Source organism: Equus quagga, chromosome 1 (genome assembly GCF_021613505.1).
Source record: "Equus quagga isolate Etosha38 chromosome 1, UCLA_HA_Equagga_1.0, whole genome shotgun sequence".
NCBI classification, from domain to species: domain Eukaryota; kingdom Metazoa; phylum Chordata; class Mammalia; order Perissodactyla; family Equidae; genus Equus; species Equus quagga.
In genome coordinates this window covers 64,387,033-64,400,896 of record NC_060267.1, presented here as the reverse complement: position 1 = coordinate 64,400,896, position 13,864 = coordinate 64,387,033, and the positions used below count along the sequence as shown (strand labels likewise).

General features: G+C 39.8%; 1 long non-coding RNA gene across 3 annotated transcripts in view; it reads left to right on the top strand.

Moving 5' to 3' along the window:
* Positions 1 to 13,203, top strand: part of LOC124237297 (uncharacterized) — a 35,295-nt gene extending 22,092 nt beyond the window's left edge. The window contains exons 2-4 of one of the 3 annotated variants that reach the window (XR_006887977.1): positions 147 to 241; positions 7,297 to 7,421; positions 13,145 to 13,203. This is a non-coding gene — a long non-coding RNA (uncharacterized LOC124237297). Of the gene's footprint in view, positions 1 to 82; positions 242 to 7,296; positions 7,422 to 13,144 lie in introns of all 3 variants that reach the window. The other 2 variants (XR_006887974.1, XR_006887975.1) reach the window with 2 other exon arrangements.
* Positions 13,204 to 13,864: the final 661 nt, after the last annotated feature.

Sequence of the window (13,864 nt, the reverse complement as noted above, 5' to 3'; positions counted from 1 at the left end):
ATGAGGTGAGCATTACTCAGATAGCAAAATGTGAGAAAAATATTTCAAAAAAATTGCTGATCAGTATTCCTTATGATCATAGACACTGCAATAGACTGACTGTTTGTGTCCCTCTGAAGTCCGTGTATTGAAATCTTAACCCCCAGTGTGATGGAGAAGTCAGCAGTGAACCTGGAAGAGGGTCCTCGTGGGACACTGAGTCCACCAGTGCCTTGGTCTGGGACTGATCGCCTCCAGAACTGTGAGAAATAAACATTTGTTGTTTGAAGTCACCCAGTCTGTGGTATTGTGTTATAGCAGCCCGAACTGACTGAGACAGAGATAAAAATTCTTCACCAAACATTAGCAGGTTGAACCCAGCAATATATAAAAAGGTTAATACATCAGGATCAAATGGGGTGTATTCCAGGAGTACAAAATTGTTTAATCTCAAATTAGTGTATTTCATATATTAACATAATAAAGAATAAAAAAACTAAATGATCTTCTCAATAAGTGCAGAAAAAGCATTTCACAAAATTCAGTAATTCTTGATTCAGCATATCAGATATAGAAATTTCTTTAACCTGATGAAGAGCATCTACATAATTGTTCAATACCATTAGTCTTTGGGGGAAATGCAAATTAAAATTACAATGAGATACCATTTCATACCAATTAGAATGGCTAAAATTAAAAAGATAGACAACACCAACTGTTGGTGAGGATGTGGAGAAACTGCTGGTGGGAGTATAAAATTATACAATCACTTTGGAGAAATATTTGACAGTTTCTCATAAAATGAATCATCTATGCTGGAGCCCAGAAATTCTATTTCTAGGTATTTATCCAAAAGAAGTGAAAACATATGCCCACAAAAGGCCATGCATGAGAATGTTCACAGCAGCTTTATTATACTGGCCCCAAATTGGAAAGAACCCAAATATCTCTCCACGGAAGGATAAATTATGGTATAATTCATATAAAAGAATAGTACTCAGCAAGAAAAAAGAATGAGCTACTGATATACACAGCAATAAGAGCAAATCCCCAAAACATGTTGAGTGAAATAAGCCAGAAACAAATACTGAATGATAATATAAAATTCTAGAAGGGGCAAAATTTATGTTGATAGAAATAAGGACATTGGTTGTGGGGCTGGCCCCATGGCTGAGTGGCTAAGGTCATGCGCCCTGCTTTGGCGGCCCAGGGTTTCACTGGTTGGGATCCTGGGAGTGGATGTAGGACCACTCATCAGGCCATGCTGAGGTGGCATCCCACACAGCAGAACTAGAAGGACCTACAACTAAAATATACAACTATCTACTGGGGGGCTTTGGGGAGAAAAAAAAAAAACAAAACTGGTGGTTGCCTGTTGGGGTGTATGGTAACTTTCTGGAGTGATGGAAATGTTTGATATTTTGACTGGGATGGTGGTTACATGGGTGTATACATTTATCAAAACTCATTGAATTGTACACTTAAGGTTAGGCATTTCATTGTATGTATATTTTACTTCTATAAAAACCAAACCAACACTTAACTGAATGCCATTATAACAATGAACTAGGGGGCTAAAAATACAAAGTTGGGCAAAAATTATAGTAGAGAACAAACAGATGTGTGGTAATATTATCAGACATAGATTTCAAGGCAAAAGCATTACGTGAAACATTAAAACAAAAGTAATGCGTTTTGTATTGATAAAAGGTAGAATTCATAAAAATGTTCATATCTGGACGATACAGCACTGAAATATATAAACCAAAATATTTTGAAACAAGGGGAATTTGAGATGACCACAATGTGCAACTCAGTAATTGACAGAATTAAGTGGAGGATAAGTGGATAAAGAAATGAAGATATATGAAACTTAAATGAGAAAAATTAGTTATATATTAAACTATATGCCCTATGAAGCGACAATATGCATTGTTTCTTAATGTCCACATTAAACATTTATAGAATGTGATTATATAGTGGACCAGATAGAAAACTTTAATTTCCAAAAGCAGAAAATGAATAGACCACAGTCTCTGACTAAAATATCTTAAAAATTTGAAATTGATTAAAGCAAAAAAAAAATCTAAACTCTTGTATAATTTAAAAGACACTCTCCTAAATCACTTTTTGGGGCAAAGAGAAAATGTATACATTAATGATGATGAAAACTATTCCTAAATACTTAAGGGTATGGCCAAAGCAGTACTTAGAGCATATTTTTTGCCTTAAACATATTTCAGATTAAATATGAAAATGGAGAATTGAAGAAATTAGAAATAGAACAATGAATACAACTAAGGCTGTCAGAGATAGAAACTAACAAAGTTAAATGCAGAAATTACAGAATTGGTCAACATAAGGAGAGTGGAATGATAAATCCATTTAGTATGTTGAGAAAAAACAAGCAAAACCTCTAATTAAGGGCAGTCAAGGAAGAAGAAAGGAAAACCAACACAACAGTAGGATTGGGAATAGGTCTGAAAGCTCAGAGAGGAGGGAGATAGGAAATCACAAGTGAATGTGACACTCATCTTCAAGCTAATGGATCTGAAAGTCATAGTAAAATGGATGATTTTCCAAGGAAAAAACAATCTAGTTTCTAAAATTAATGAAAGAAGACTTGCTTATATCAGGACTCTTACAAGGAATTGTAAAGATTGTCAAAGACCTATTCCACCCAGAAAGCATCGGACTTTGATGATTTTATGAGTAATTCCTGGAAATGTTCAAGGAATAGATATTTCTTTTGTTAAGTAAATATTTTGGATATTAGAAATAGACAGAAATCTTTTCAATTCATTTTTTTTGAAGCAGACATAATTCTGATACCTAAACCTGACAAAACTAGTAGTACACACACAACTCTATCAATCACACCTATGAAAATCGATTTAAATAGTCTATAGGAATATAGGAAATTGATTTTGTACTATGTTAAACATACCAAAACCATGTAGTGTAGGGCTTATTTCAGGAATTTGTGGATAGTTCAACATGAAATTTATTAATGTAATTCATTACATTAAATAGGCTAAAAGAGGAACCAACATGATGCCAGAAAGGCATTTAATACAATTTACCACCCATTGTTGATTTAAAACTCTTAGTGAGAGAGGATGAGAAGGAGATTTTTTTAACATACTGCAGTGAATTCATGAAAACCCAAGAATAAACTTACTTAATGAGGAACCCTTAGAAACAGTCCATTAAAGGTGCAAAATATCACTGAAAATATTTAACATTACCATGGGGGTTCTTAGCCATTGTTTTAAACAGGGAAAAGTAAGTATAAATATTGGAAAGGAACAGACAAAATTACCATTGCCTAGAAAATACTTAGAAAATATAAGTGAATCAAATGAAAAACTTTTAGAGCTAATAGAATTTTTGGTAGGCTATCTGGTTAGTGTGTGTGTGCCCATACACATACATATATACATATTATATCATATATACACATATTTATATATATGTATACACATATATGCACATTGGTTTCACAGGCATATATGAGCCAATACAAACCAACACAAACCAACTAGAAAATATAATGGATAAAAAAGATCCCTTTCACAATTGTAATGAAAAAGTAGAGACCTAGGAATTAATTTAGCAAGAAATATGAAGAAAGCAACAAACTTCCTGAGCGACAAGAGAAGACTTGAATAAGTGGAAAGACCATATTTCTGGATGAAAAGACTCAAAATTATAAAACGCAAATTTCCTCTAAATCACTCTATAAATTTTAACAAAAATCCCAATGACAAGTTTTGGGAATTTGACAAAATGACTCTAAAGTTTAGATGGAATTACAAACATTCAAAAATATCTAAGAAAAATATTTTAAAACCTAATGAAGGGAGACTTGCCCTGTAAGGTCATTAAAACACGTTGTGAAGCTGTGATAATTTGTTCTGCATAGAACGGGTTCAGAAATAGACAGGTCACAAGAATAAATCAACAGTCTGGAAACAGTCACAAGTGCATATAACATATTAGCATATAATGAAGTTATAAATTCATTTTCAATCAGTGGGAAAACTGCTGTATTATTTAAAAAAATAGCATTGAGTGGGGCACTAGTTATCTTAGAAAAAGCAGTTTGGAGCTTTCCCGCTCCCATTGCTCTTCACAATGTCCATTTCCTCTAACTTCCAATATCTTTCCTTTCCTCTGCAGCTGCTTCTGATTGGCTGTATTACCTCTTTGTCCAAAATTTCTTTCATATTCTTTCTTGGACCCAGCTTTCTCTTCTTCCTCCCCAATTTTCCCTTTCCTGGATCTGTTTTCCAGCTGATAATTTTCTCCCTTTCCATTGTAAGACCTCACAAGTCTTTTTGGCTTCAGGCACCTATCTACCTTAAAAAGGCCTTATTGCTGAGTCGGACACAACAATCTTTTGAGGGATCAGGGTAGGGTGAGTGAATGGGGTCACTAGATCACTGCAGAATTTCCTTGGTGGGTCTAAAGGAGAAGCAGCTGTGAATACTCGGGTGTTGATATTTTTGTCATCATCAGAGTTAAATAAACTGTGGGTCATTTATGAACTGTGGTGCAGTCATTACAAATGAAAGAAGACAGTGATTCCAGACTGCTGGGGTACAAGTAAGATGGCTCAGAGGCTGCCAGAGGTGGACAAAAAGGAGGACTAGCAGGCAGAGCATGACCTAAATATGCTTCAACCGGAGCAGTATTTGCTTATTGAGAGTTTGCATAACATTTTGTTTCAGGAAAGGTTTCTGCTGCTAAAAAATTTGAAGATCACTTCTTAGAAAAACAACTACATGATAAATATGTTCCATAGAAAATAACTGATTTAAAAAGCAGCATGATTTGTAAATTAAAACAATACATGGCTACAGAAAGTGCTTAACAATAGTTACATCTGAGTGGTGGGAAGTGAATGATTTTATTTACTCCTTTTCCTTATCTTTATTAATGTTGTTAGTTTTTATTTTTATACTTTTTGAGGTGTAATTTAGATACAGTAAAGTACACGCATTTTAAGTGATGACTTTTCACATGCCTATAGGCCCAGTGACCACCACCTGGATCAAAACATAGAATATTTCCATCACCCTAGAAAGTTCATGTCTGCTTCCAGTCAATAGCCCCACTCCCCTCGTCCCTCCAGAGATTACCACTATTTTGACTTAGTTTAGATTTGTTTTTGTCTGTTCTGAAACTTCTTGAAATGGAATCATACAGATGGACATTTGGGTCTGGATTATTTTGCTCAACATAATATTTCTGAGATTCGTTCCTATTGTGGTATATACTAGTAAGTTTCCCTTACATTGCTGGGTAATATTCCATTCTATGACTATACCACAATTTGTTTGTACTTTCTTTTGTTAGACATTTGGGTTATTTACAGTTTTTGTCATTAGGAATAAAGTGGCTCTGAAAATCTTGTGTCACTTTTTAGTGGACATATCATCCATTTCTCTTGGGCATATATGTAGGAGTAGGATACAGGATCCGTGCATCTTTAACTTTTCAAAACTTCGCCAAATTTCAAAGTGGTTGCATTAATTTACATTTCAGTTAGCAGGGCCTCAGAGTTGCCCATTCTTTTTTCCCCTCTACCGCTATAAAGTAAACAAATAAGACTGACCTTCTCCTATGGAAAAACTAAAATTAAGCCAGGGGGAATGGGGTAAAACCAGCTCTCATCTGGGGCTGGCCCCGTGGCCGAGTGGTTAAGTTCGCGCGCTCCGCTGCAGGCAGCCCAGTGTTTCGTCGGTTCAAATCCTGGGCGCGGACATGGCACTGCTCGTCAGACCACGCTGAGGCAGCGTCCCACATGCCACAACTAGAGGAACCCACAACGAAGAATACACAACTATGTACCGGGGGGCTTTGGGGAGAAAAAGGAAAAAAAAAAACAAAAAAACAAAACAAAAAAAACCCCAGCTCTCATCTGTTCTAGCGTCCAATCCAAGAGAAACGTGCAGAGAGCCATAGCAGGTCTTCAGGTCACCAGTTGTTCTTGGTGTCCATGTGTGTCTGTGTTGCAAGCCTGGGAGGAGTGATGGGGACAGAGTGAGGGGTGTGGAAAGCCAGTCTCAGGAAAGGGCTACAGACATTAGGCAAAAGGTCAGGTCCCCCTGGCTAACTGGTTAGGATTCCAGCTCCTTCAAGGAACCAGGGCATCTTGGGTGGAAGGGGTAGACTCGTGAACCAGCCACATGCTGGGTGCTTAGATGGTTCAGGTTTCATTTGATGTTTCCACCAGTGTCAGGGGTGCTGTTGCTTCACCTTTTTGGGCACACAGGGTAGGAAGCTCTTAATGTGCCACTAAATCTGGGCTGACTTGAACCTGCAAGTAGAAGAACTTACAGCCAGATAAGGCAGAGCTGATACAGACAGGGACAGCAGTACCCCAAGCCCAAGTGGACTGTTGAACCTAATCCCTGGGCACAGTTTGTGCGTCATTTTTCTAGGCAGGAGACTATGTAAGTGTGTAGGGGAAGCTGGGTCTATAAATATGTGAAACAAGTAGGTGGTGCTTGCCAAGATAGTGGAAGTGTCTGAACTAAGTAGCTGTTGGTGGGTCCTAATAATGACGGCGACCAACCTTCAGGTAACAGCCGCACAGGTTACTAACCTTTAGTCTGTTTCATGGTCATAGTCTGGATCCTTAGGCTTCCCTGGATGATGTAGAAATTTGTTACTGATGACCCAGACAACAGAGTTCAGCTGATTCTGACTCTACTTCTGAAATATATCACGAATCCTTTTGCTGCTTTTCAATTTTATTCCCGGCACTTTAGTTGAAGCCACCATGATATATATTCGTCGGTATATTCCAATAGCCTCTTTCGGTCTCCCATCCACTTCTGCCCCACTCAGATTTATTCCAAATACTCATCTGATCGTGTTATTCCCTTTCTTAAAATCATGTTGAAATTTCAGGAGCATATATTTGAAGGCAGATAATGTGGCTGCTAGAAAATGTGCCAGTTTGGGAGATAGAAGGCGCAACCACTAACTAGCTGTGTGCTAGTTAGTCCTTCCCCATCCCCCACTGTTCGTTTCCTCATCCGTAAATAGAAGGATTGGACCAAACTGGCGTGTCTCTAAGGGCCATGGTAGGTCTAACAATTGTGATCCTTTGTGGGGCCGCTTCAGAGGACCTTTCTTGTGTTCTGGCCTGGGATGGAGAGCAGTGAGACCCTGGGATGGTCTTTCAGTCAGGTCTCCTGTCTTTCTTCTCTGAAATGGCTGGTGTCGTTGCAGTTTTAAGACAGTTCCCGTACACTGAGGAAAATCATATTAAAAGATTTCAAGAGCATTTCCTCATTTCAGCAGGTGTGCCTCAAGGACTGAGAGTTCCCTGTGGTTTCACGCTGCTGATGTAGGCTGTCGTCAAGTTCTCTGCTTCACTGCATCCTTCTATTCTTAGAGGCCATCCAATCCAGGCCTGTTGGCAGAAGGTGAGTCCATAAGTTTCTTGGAGTGCTGCCGCCATCTTTGTAGGATTCTGACTGAGTGGTGGATGTAGACATCTACACTTGTCCAGTTATGTTTTATGGCATTGAACTGTACACACATGGGCACATGTCAGTTTCCTGGTTTTGTATGTTATGTAAGATACAACCATTGGGGGAAACTGGGTGAAGGGTACATGGGACCTTTCTGTTATATCTTTGCAACTTCCTGTGAATCTGTAATTATTTCAAAATTTTTTTAAAAAGTAACTCTTTACAAGGTGGATGATAGGACTCTCTAGGGCTGATTCCATAACATCTTCTTCAGTTGTCTGAGTTGGGGCTTTTTTTTTTCTTTCTGATGGGGAAGATTGACCCTGCACTAACAACTGTTGCCACTCTTCTCTCTCTCTTTTTTTTTTTTGCTTGAGGAAGATTGTTGCTAAGCTAACATCTGTGGCAATCTTCTTTATTTTTTTTTTGTTGTTGTTTTGTATGTGGGATGCTGCCACAGCATGGCTTGATGAGCAGTGCATAGGTCTGCACCCAGGATTTGAACCTGTGAACCCACTGCCGCTGAAGCAGAACATGTGAACTTAACCACTACGCCACTGAGCCAGCCCCTGGGGCTTTTTTTTTATATGACAAAATGTAGATTACCTGACAATGCAGTGGCTTTTCATAATTTTGACTATGAAATCTTTCCCAAGGAATTTTCTGTTGAAGACTTAACCCACATGTTCGGTGGCCTTGTGTTTATGGTGTTCGATCAGCACCAGGCCAGCCCTAGCAATAGCACTGTGCGTGCTTTCTGGGTCCTTGGGTTCCACTCCAGGTCCCACATTTCTCTTCTCTGTTTCTAGGCTCAGCCCTCCCTAGCTCTGTGCAGACAGGGCTGTGGAGTTGCCTGGCCAGTGTCCCTCCCAGATCTCTGAGGAGAGAATCCCCAAGTGACCACTGGGATATGTGGGGTGAGATGTGCCCAGTGGTCATTTGGGGATTCAGTCAATCTAGAATCCATTCTTCTCTAGATCAGGGGGTAGGGTGTCAAGGGATAAAGAGAGGGTGCTGAAGGGAAGAGGAAGGATTGACAGCCCCCCAAAGATGTCTATGTCCTCATCCCCAGAACCTGTGAGTACGTTAGGTTATATGGCAAAGGTGATTAAGGTACAGATGGAATTCAGGTTGTTAGTCAACTGACCTTAAAATAAGGAGGGTATCTTTGGTTGTTCAGGTGGGCCCGATGTAATCACAACAGTGCTTAAAACTAGAAGAGGGAGGCAGAGGAGGGAGAGTCAGAGAAAGAGATGTGAGGATGGAAGTAGGATCAGAGAGATGCTATACCGCTGGCTTTGAAGATGGAGCAAGGGGCCATGAGTCAATGAAACAAGGTGGCCTCTAGAAGCTGGAAAAGGCAAGTAAATGAACTTTCTCCAAAGCTTTCAGAAGGGAGTACACCTTGATTTTTAGTCCAGTGAGACCCATGTCAGATGTCTGGCCCGCAGAAGTGTGAAATAATAGATTTGTGTTGCTTTAAGCCACTGCCTTTGTGGTAATTTGTTAGAGCACAATAGAATACTGATGCGATAGAAAGCTGATATATTACTGCAGTACATATGGCCTCAGGGTAAGAGCTGATTGAAGGAGGCCTGGGGCTCAGGAATCAGAGAAGAGAAGCCTGGGCTGGGTGGTGTGAAACCTGAGACAGGAGGTAGTGATTGGGAAGAAGGCCAAGCTTTGGGGACCCTGTCCTCTGGAGAAGGCAGTGCTATCCAGGAGGCATTGAATAAAGAATCAGGAAAGAAATTCAGATCCAGCAGTTAGAGAAACAGTTTTGGCGATTTTGACTATGTGGGTAATAGCATAGAGGGGAGACTTGGATGGGGAAAGAGTTTGTGGGAACAGCGGGTTTGTATGAGGCTGGGGACCAGAAAAGGGAGTGCAAAGAGCACAGGGCTAGGCATCAAGAAGTCTGGATTTTAGTCATTTTGCTGGCTGAGGTGTCTGACACACGTAAGTCTTTAAAACTCTTGGGCCTCCGTTTTCTCAAATGGAAGATGAGGGCCTCACCGTACCAGGATTGCTTTCCAGACTGAAGCAAAAATTCTCTGATTTGGTGAAGGACCTTAGTCCTTAGTGAGCCTTTAGGAATAACCTGACTGTGGTTAGAGCATTTCAGCTCACTGTGTCGCTAAATCAGTGTCTTTGGACACAGTTCAGTGCAGTGCATGTAAATGACAGTGGAATATGGCTTCCTCCTTAGAGGAAGAACTTTGCTCCCCTTGTGAGTATTCATTGCATTGCTTCAACATGAGGATAATGACCATGGCACCCACGAGTCTTACCGTGATTGAAATATTTTGCCTTTACAGAGTTGTGTGTATACGATGCTTTTCACAGGGCAAGTTCAAAGTCTTTGCAGACTGCCATCTCTGATTCCTTTTGGGGTAGGCAGGTGGTAGCCCTTTTGAAATTGGCCAAATAGAGAAACACAGGGCTATGGATCCCCAAATTTCTCTGAATTCTTAAGCATTAAGTATTCCAGAATCCTGAAATACTGAATTTAGTAAAAATGTCTTTGCATTCTGTTTGATTTTGTACACTTTTCAGTTTCTCACAAACCTTTCACTGACAGAGCATCGTAGCATCTGCCAGTGATAGGGCACCCAGAGGGTTTGGCAGCTTGTGGGTGGGAGTTTCAGGGTTTGGGGACTTGGCGGCAGTTAGATTGGGCTGTTGGTGTGGGAGGATGGAACTGTGTATTGATGATGGTCTTGGCTTTTCCTAAATCACAATTGCATCATATGAGATAGCTGAATTTATGTTGAGCTTTACAAAAGCCTCCTGGGAAAAGGGCAAAACTGGTTTTAGTGCGTAAGAAATTTATTTATGGCAATTATGGTACCAAACTGAGTCTGGAGACTGTTGAGAATCTGGACCGTTTTCTGGTGGAGGAAAAAAAAATCTATTTTACTTTTGTAAGTGGGAATCATCTAGTAGAATCATTTTGTAGTTGCAGTGATGTTTCAAAGTCTTCTTGTCCTTTGTGTAGGGCAGCGGGTAGGATATTCTTGCTATACTAATTCAGTTAAGGGTGGCTTCTGGAAAGAAATATGAGGGAAACGAAACAATAAGGGTGAGTGGAAAGAAAATGGCCAGCTCCCGGGGAGGTGGTTTGAGGATGTGAAGTATGGTTGGCCAGGTTTCTTATGACTCATCTGCACGGCAGAGCTGTGTGACGGGTCCTCCTGGAGACACGGGGTCACGGCTTTCTGCAGCACAGTGATGACTCACAGAGAAGGGGCTGTAGGTCCCATCGCAGCTTTATCTGACGTGCATAAATGTGACTAATGTCTTTGGTTTTATTTTATTTTTTAACTTGTGGTGTCCTGATTTCTAGTGATAGAATGCCATGCAAGGGAAAGTGTATTAAATGATTCTTTTTTTTCCCCAAACAAGAAGGTTAGAAAACTTGAGGGCACCTCAGTCGTCCTTGAACACTGTCCTCTAAAATAGGTTACTTTTGGTAAGGTTCTGACAAGAGTTCTTCTATTTTAGTATAATATAATGTAATCTATCCATTGACAACTCAGTTGAGATATTAAGCACTTTTACTTTTTTCCGGGCCACTTCTTTCAACTAAACTCTGCAGAATCTTCTTTTCCCTTCCTTTAATGGCATCTTAAGTTTCAAAATATGCTGATCACTTGGTGAGTAAAGCTCAGTCCAATATGGTTTGTCCAATCCAGTATCATATCCAATTTAAAACTCTTCCTCTAATCCACTGCTCACAAAGGGGGAGGGTGAGAAAGAGAGAGAGAGAGAGAGAGAGAGAGAGAGAGAGAGAGAGATTGAGAGATTGAGAGATGATAGAGAGATAGATAGATAGAGACTGCTTCTGAGATGTCTCCTCCCCTTCTCTCTCTGCATGTAGATCATCTAGGACCTGGATAGAGGAGGTAACCATAGCCTTACACACCTGATCACCTGCCAGTTGTGGGAAGGTGCCCATGGTCTTACTCAGCTCACTCTAGTTCTGTCTGCTTCTGGCAGCCTCTGCTCATGTAATTGACTCTGTATGATGGTTTCTTGTTTGGGTCAACCTGGCTCACTCTGTCAGTGAGGACTTCCTGAGAGAGGGGCAGCCGTGCCATGGTCATACCTCCAGTCTTCTCTCTGTTAGGGTGTCACCTCATTTGTCCTTGCTCTCTGGATAGCCCTTTTTGTCTTTGTTCCTCCTCGGTTTTGTAGTCCTTTCTGTGGACTGATGAAAACCACTGAAGTTTTATTCCATACCTTGTGTCATGAAACTGGGGTGGAGGTGCCACATGTCCTTTTCTTCCCAGGAGGAAACTCAACATCCTGGCGTGCTAATGTCTGGTTTTATATATGACTGTGTTTTCCTGTCAGCCTTTCAGTGTTATTGGATGGGTGGTGGTTTTTTGGCTTTTGTTTTTGTATCTGTCAGTTCATATTCCTAGAAAAGCCATAGAAAATAATGGTTTATAAAAAATAATATAAGGCTCTGTTTATTTCAGTGCTGACTTGTTTCCCAGGAAATATTTGATTTCCCTGGCTAGATGCTGTAAATGCAGTAGGACTTTATATTTACATTGTTTATTATATTAAGGATCTATTCTGTAAGTCAAATTGTGGTCTTCAAGACATGTTCTATGTTAGAAAAGCCCAGGGAGGCAGCAGGGTGTGTGCTGGAGTCAAATCGACTTGGCTAGAATCAGCAGCTGTGTGAGACATCTTCCCTTAACATCTTCCTCACTGGCAAGATAAGAATACTACTACCTACTCATCTCAGAGGGTTGTGAGGACTCAGTTGAAGCATTTAACATGATTCCTGGATCACAGGAAGTAGACAGTAAAGTTAGCTACTTTTATTATCTTTATGGTATGGAGAATGCCATATTATCTGTATGATTATATGATTCCACTAAGATTTGAATAAAAACACATCAGATTGGGCTGGGCAGACTAAGACTGGGAATTCTACTAGATATAAAGAGGTTTAGTATACTATATCATGTTAGCAGGAAAAGGAGTCAAGTTCAGAACAGACAGCAAAGGTGAGGGACTCCATCTAAAAGGCTGGGAGATATAATCTCTGACCTGAGATTAAGGTCAGAATGTAGATAACTGCAAATTAGGCATAGACAGCAAGGATAGAGCTTGGTAGTTATGGATTTGAAAGATCAAGTCCAGAACACCTCTCAGAGGGCAGGCGGCCTGGGATTGTAGACTGGAACAATCTACAATCCTGAGAGCTCTCAGAGAGCAGTGCTGCTCGTGGTATGAGAGACTGTCATTCCCTATGGCATTTCTCCTTTTGCCAGAGGGATCCTTAAATGTTTTTTCCTTATGATCAGCAGGTCTCATTTCCTCTGTTATTTGCTTTTCTACTAACTCTGGTAGGGGTGAAGTAGAATTGAGCATTTAAAAAAATTATTGCCAGTTGGATAGACAAAAAATAATCTTGCTCAGATTTTTACTTTTTGATAGTAAGTGAGACTTAACATATAACCCCATATATGTTAGCTGTTTGCATTTCTCCTTTTGTGAATTATCTACTCATGCCATTTGTAATTTATTTATGGTAATTTTAGGGGTTTTCTTATTAATCTGTGCGGGTTCTTGATATAGTCACTCTTCATCAGTCGTATTTGCTGTATTTTTCTCCATTTGTATTTATCTTTTAATTTTTGATTTTGCACTTTTAGGGTATATGGAATCAACAAAATGAAAAGGCAACCTGTGGAATGGGAGAAAATATTTGCAAACCATATATCTGATAAGGGGTTATTACCCAAAATATATAAGGAACTCTTACAACTCAATAGCGAAAAAAACCAAATAATCATTACAAAATGGTCTAAGGACCTGAATAGACATTTTTCCCAAGAAGACATACAAATGGCCAACAGGTACATGAAAAAGTGCTCAACGTCGCTAATCATCAGGGAAATGCAAATCAAAATCACAATGAGATATCACCTCACAGCTGTTAGGATGGCTCTTTTCAAAAAGTCAAAAGATAACAAGTGTTGGCGACTGCATGGAGAAAAGGGAACCCTTATGCACTGTTGGTGGGAAGGTAAATTGGTGCAGCCACTCTGAAAAACATTATGGAAGTTCCTCAAAAAATTAGAAATAGAACTACCATATGACCCAGCAATCCCACTTCTGGGAATATAACCAAAGGAAATGAAATCAGGATCTTGAAGAGGTACCTGTACTCCCATGCTCATTGTGGCACTGCGCACAATAGCCAAGATATGGAAATGACCTAAATGTTCATTGACTGATGAATGGATAAAGAAAATGTGATATATATAGAATGGAATACTATGCAGCCTTAAGAAAGAAGGAAATCCTGTCATTTGTGACAATATGCATGAACCTAGAGGACATCATGCTAAGTGAAATAAGCCAGACACAGA